The sequence below is a fragment of the Cibotium barometz genome, chromosome 18 (genome assembly GCF_041138505.1).
Source record: "Cibotium barometz isolate CiBa-2024 chromosome 18, ASM4113850v1, whole genome shotgun sequence".
In the NCBI taxonomy this organism is placed as follows: domain Eukaryota; kingdom Viridiplantae; phylum Streptophyta; class Polypodiopsida; order Cyatheales; family Cibotiaceae; genus Cibotium; species Cibotium barometz.
Window position 1 is genome coordinate 17039257 of NC_141063.1, and position 6751 is coordinate 17046007.

The window sequence follows — 6751 nt, forward strand, 5'->3', positions numbered from 1 at the left end:
CAACCATGGTTGTGAGAGGGTAGATTTCTATTGTTTCATGGCAGACGAGGCTCAGGCTAACTAGAATGCAGTTCGGCATGTGTTCAATGGGGTGGAAAAAATAACGTCCTGATAGATAGGGAGATGTCTTGCATATTTCATTTGGATCATAGCATGGTTTCCCACACAACAAAGTATGTGATTGTTACATCTCAAGGAGAGAACAAAGAAATGTGCAAGAAGTAGCATATGGTTCCTACCAGTGAAGCTGCATCAGTGAAGGCTTAATTGATATGTCCATGGTAGCGCAATGGTCATGTGATGGATAGGAATTTGTCAGCAACAATGGACTCTTGGTTGAGCTGGTGGGAGATGTGCATAGGACATTGGGGTTGTCATGACAACGATAAAGAGCAAATTAATGATGGTCCAAATACCTCAAGACAAATGTAGCAGAAAGTAAAGCATGGAAGTCGACTGGCATGGAAAGGATATAGACGCAAGATTTATCTTTACGATGCATGTACTGCCGATATAGCAAATTCAATTTTGCAAAGCACAAAGGAAGTCTCTGACTCTCAAGGCAAGCACATAGGGAGAGATACAAGCTTGGAGAAACTAAAAGAACGGTGCTCTACAAGCCCAATCCAAGTGGTCCAAATAGTTAATCAGGCAATTGAAGGAACACCCATGTATAAGACACCTACCCCTCTCACTGGTGACAAAGAAAGTGTACGTTACAAGAGACTGTTTGATGTGGACATTGGTATTGGTGATGATGAGGCCACACATCGACCAGAGTACAACACACATGTAAGAGACCGCAAGTATGTTGAGAGGCCACGGAAGATCAATTTCAAGGAACATGATACAAGCAGTACTCCAAAAAGAACAGCGAATGTCACAGAGGACAATGTCATTGAGTGCAAGGTGAATGAAGCAATGTGGGAAATCCGAAGGACATGCATTGGCAACAACAAGGTCACATGCAGTGAAACGCCTTGTGAGGGTAAGAGGTGTGGGCAACACATAGTTGAATCTGCTAAGGGTGCGCATGCACCTTCCTTTGAAGACTATTGCAAGCACCCTAATGGTCTCATTAGACAACAGATGTGGTTCTGCCCTGCTGACCACATAGTTCATTGGTATATTGTGTGTACACCAACATAGACCCAAATCCTAATATGGCCAGTTGCTATAGAAACCAACCTCATAGACGAGGTGATATACTCATTATGGAGAGGTGGATACCAGGTGGAGAGCAAGAATGCAGAAGGTGTTAAACACACCCCATCGCATAGTAGTGGGCATAACACTACAAATTATGGAGAGGTGGATACCAGGTGGAGAGCAAGAATGTAGAAGGTGTTAAACACACCCCATCGCATAGTAGTGGGGTGGGCATAACACTACAAATTCAAAAGCTCCGCCATATGGGTGCACTACTAACATAGAGGCTAGTGGCTCAGGCATGCGAAATGGCATAAGAGTCAAGTACCACACATCGATATCAGAGGAAGCAGCCAAAAAAATAAAGACCTCTTTGAAAATGAAAGCTATGGTGGTAGAAGAAGTGCAGAGAGTGGAGCACAAGTATGAAGTTTTCAAGATCGAATCACATGGGGATGATGCACATGTGGAAAAATATAATGTGCATGTGAAAGATGAACCGTGTTGTATATGTCTAGATTTTGCAAATAGAGAATCCAAGAAGAAGTTGTCTCTTGCATGCAAGCACTTATACTTCATTCATTTACATGTGCTAGGCTTAAGCGAGAGCGAGAATATGTTTATCCTCCAACCTGTCCTATCCAACCTTGATCTTTACAATGCCTTTTCTTGTAGGAGAATGTACCCTAATTTATACAATTGAATGCATGGATAATCAATTGACCTCTAGTATTTTGGGACCTATGTAACCTTTGTGGAAGTAACCTCATTGTAGAGGTTTCAATGGTGCAATGTCTATCCCCCCCCCTCCCTCCCTCCCTCCCTCCCTCCCTCCCTCCCTCCTCCCCTCTCCCTATGGGTTGTGCATTTTCAAGCAGGTCCGGTATTGTAGAATGTTGTCATGTATTGATGAATGGTATTCACGTTGCGAGCATTCATGGGTTTGAAATCCTGCAAGAGGAGAGAAGAGAGAGGGTGACGTTGCTCTCATACATACTCACTCTTTCCCAAACAAGTTCAAAAGATGTCTTTATTATTGTGGTGTAGAAAATCAAGGAAAGATGCCTTTATTATTAACAGTAAAAAAGACAAATATTGTTTTTTATTTTGTTCGTTGAAAAATAAGGGTGCACCTCTCCCACTGTTATAAATATAGAGGCAAGCTCCAAAGCACTTTGTTATACACCATTGCCACCACCAAGCCTTGTTTGTAGAGTATACCACCCTAAACCCTCCTTCATTTTTTTATGATGGCTTCATCAAATGTTAGCATTGAAGTTGTTGTTGCGCGTATCCAGAGGGAGGCCACCAATGTGGAGGTCAAGCAGAAGACCATAGATGGTGCACAAGCATGGAAAGGTCTCACATCCTTTCCACTTCCTAGAAATGGTGATGCTATTTCTCAAGTTAAGAACAAAGTGATGGGCTTAATTGCGATATGGAAGACCATGGTTTTATTGATGAATCGTCTGAGCTTGCTAGAGAAAGTGCGGAAGGTACGAACACCGTTCACCGAGAACAAGCGAGGCCCATAGTAGTAAAGATGATAGTTTTCACATTTCTGTATTTGAAAGCTGTCATAAAATGATCTTGGTTTTATTTTAGTTTCAACCAATAACCTCAATGTAAAGGATGTGATGTTGACATGTTTTTCTATATTCACTCCCTGTGGCTTGCTATCACCCTCTCCCTCTCAAATAATTATGTCATGTTGCTCTCTCCAACTTGCTTTGCCTCTCTTTATCTTCATGGAGGGGAGGGGGTATCTTTTTGGAATCTGCTCACTCGATTCCCAAAAAACGCTCGCTCAAAAATGCTCACAAAAAAAAACCTTGAGCTTGGCAGTCCCGGACCAACTCTTGAGCTGCCTTTAGCCTCTCCTTTTCCTCAATGGGATTGGGTATTCATCTCACTTCTTGGGTAGCTGGTTAGGATCAATTGGCTTCCTAGCACAGGGGGCTAAAGGTAGTAGTTGATCCCCTTGAGAGGAAGAGGTTGACACATGGGTGGTTGTGTCGTCTTTCCAACCACTTTTTATGACTACCCGACTATCCCCTTTGCTAATTTTCGTGGCCTCCTTTTGCGAGCATCTAGTCGCACGTGCTTGCTCCGGGACATCCCTCCGGGGTAAAACTTTGGCATGTCCCTGGTTTTGTGAGGTCAATGCCTCTGTTGTAGTAGCATGAGCTACGGTGACCCTTAGTTTGTTCTGTAATCTGGTCACTGTGTTAAGAGGGACCATGTGGATGAAGCCGTCTCTTACACTCAGCAAGTTAATGCTGGTGCTAGGATTGGCTTCACAAGCTTTTACCGTTGTGCCTACTCTCAGTGGACAGTCCTTGTACATGTGGTCAATTATGCGTCCGATGCATAGAGGGGTGAGGGTGGAAGCATGTGCGCTTTTGCCGCACAGGTCGTAGCTGGGGACTTGCCGAACACCGTATGCAAGCCACGAATGGCTGCAAGCATACAACAAGGAAAGCAAGCTCAAACAAAATGCAAAAGGTGTGTCACTCACCGCTCAACCGCCGCCTCTTGAAGGATTCCCACATCGCAGTGAAGAAGGAGCCGCCGTCGCCACTCTACCGTCTCTCCGCCGCCGTGCCGCTACACAGTGCTCGATCGCTCTCTCACTCTCTCTCTCTCTCTCTCTCACACGCAGGAGAAGGAAACCAAGAGGATAAGGCAATAGCACTCTTGTATTCACAACACATGAGAATGAGGGTTTTAGGGTTACATTTGACTCTTATAGGTGACTTGGCCGTTCACACATGGGCGCCCATACATGACTGGCCGATCCTAACCCTTACCTTGCTGATATTCAAGGTGCGCCTCTCATCGGCGATCACCCAATCCCTTTATCCTTAACATATGGTGCCGACAAGCCTGGCCCATGACTCAGAATATTTAAATTAATGACGTAAAACATAGTACGTCTCAATGTCTGTCATAGGTTAACATGCTCCCCTTCTTGATGTAGATTCCGTCCTCGGAAGCTATGGTATGGTAAGCTCGATAGGGTTGTTGTGGTGGACCATCTGCAAAACAGGGAAGTAGAGTGAAAGTATGCTGGAATTCAAAAGATATAAAGTGTATAAATTCAAGCATGTTAGACCACAATGGATGTTGCTATGAGAACTTAGTTTAAGGGTCATATGAATGAGCTAGTGTAGCAAATTAACAGGAGTTTAAAATTATTGAAAGTAAATCAAGAGTTAGCAAGGTGTCAAAGGTTAATCAAGGTTTATAACTGGCCTAAGTCAAGGAAAATAACCAAGCTTAATAAATAAACAGATGACCACACTATGTCTACTCTAAGAACAAGTTAATACCACGAGCCTAGGGACACAAGAAACATCAGAGTTACATGAGCCTTTTGCCTTTATTTCTTTACGCACATGATAATTTTTATACACAATGGCGACCTTCCTAAGGTAAAACTAACATCGATCCTGGTACCATGTTTAACACAAGGCATTATCCAGGAATCTATTAGCTCACTTTAGGCAAGGCTACCCCCTATCAACCAAGGCATCGGTGTGGAGTAGAATACTCCTCGCCTACCAAGTATCAATAAGGCGATAGGCCAACATTAAAGCACATCATAGACTTGTATTGCTATTTATTGTAGGCTCTTTTTTTTTAAAAATAATTTCTTTTGATCTTCGCTCCTGAACTATAATTTGTCTTGCATCCTTTCGACAAAGGGGTAAAAGCTATGTCCTAGAGGTCAACACACACATGGCCAGGTGTCAAACATTAAGATGGTTTGACCCTAGACCTAAGACAATCGTATTCCAAGGTTAACTAAAGACGTAATGCATTCTCAGGAATATATCCAATAAGGTTAAGCTCACTAATGATTTACACTAGCACGTCAAGCAACTTCACAAACTAAGTATTACATTGATAATTTCCATGTGGTCATGCATTATAGTTCATGCAATTAATTGAACAGAAAAAACGAAAGAGAGTGGGTATGGAAGAATTACACCTGTATTTTGGAGATCTCCTTGATGCGATGAGAGAAATGCCCGCAATTTGATGAGATATTTATGTATGAGCGTTGCGGCTATCTCAGGACTTGAAAGCGAACCCACCTCAAACTTTTCAACCTGTACAATCAACTAACAAGCACTATACCTCGAGAGGCACATCAGTGTGAAAAATTAAAGACTCGTTTAAGGAATCCAAACTAGAAAAAACTTGAAAACACTAACCTACCTACCAGTCACCACACTACTACTGAGGATATGGTAAGAGGATGTTGTAGAGTCCTGGCTCTAGCCCTAAGGCTAAGCCTCTATCCGCATCATCCAAATAAATAAAGTCAACCTCAGTAGTGCCATGAGTTTCATCCGTCCATTCATCATTGTCAGATATTTCCTTTTCATTTTCCCATCCACATAAACTCATCAAGAATGTAACCATGTGAGGATAGTCATCTTGTGGAAAAGAAAAGCATTGGGCTATCGGGGATATTTCCTCTACGGAGTAGGGGTCAGTCATGGTCAATAGGCGAATTAGCCATTATAATTCCTCAACATTTTCCTCTCTGGCTAGTACATCTATATGATCCCATTTAGTTTCAATTACAGGATAGCACATGTGAAATATCTGAGAAAGGTACAAATGATACCTCTCATCAAAGGTGGGAGTGGATGAAGTGTATGATGATCGTGCATCTGCCATATCTGCAAACACAGATATAGCATCAGTAGGTTTATGACAGGTCAATTTAGTTCTTGATTGGATACGGATTTTTCTCCTCTTTTTGTGCTCTTGTCTTTTTACTATTTTTTATTTTTCTATTCTTTGTTTTTTTTTTAATGTATGAAGCTATATATATACATCCCCTTGAATTTGGCAATTACATGGTCAGGGGAGAAGGTTAAGGAGGAAGCATTAGAATGTCGAGCGTGAGTACATGCTCCCCCTTTCCTTGGGTAGATCATATTATTTGCAATGATGTTGCAGCCTCTTGGAACCAATTTGTCCAGTGGGTCATAGGTTGTGATGTGGGCAGATAGCTTTTTATGACCCTTGTGGCCACATCCAATTGTAGAGATGGTAGTGTACGCTCCCATTGACGAATGGAGGAAATGGTTTCCGACGATACTATTACAAGGGGAGACGTAGACTCATCGGTTTTTTGTTGGGTGTTGACAAGAGTAGGTGTAGAGCATGTTAGATGAGTGTGATTAAGGTACCAAGGGATGGCTAGCTCTGATACCATGAAAGAAAATTGAAAGAATGATGTACTTATGGAGGATCAAAGCATATTTATGCCATTACTAGTGTATGATTAAGATATGATTAACAATATGATTAGGCTAATCACACAAGCATGAAGAGGGTATGAATCAAAACATTTGAACTGATTTCTCACTCCCAAAGGTGCCTTTTTATAGGCCAAGAGTAGATCCTTGAATATACGAGAGGTGGATTGATTTTAGGAGAGGTGGAGTGAATGTAGGTGGGCACTGCCCTCGTTTTTCTCCTTGATTCTCTACAGAGGAGGGCGCCTTCTTTTCACCTCTTTGAGTAGATTCTTGTGCCTTTTACAATGCTGAAGTTACATAGGTAATAACCTTTGAACCTT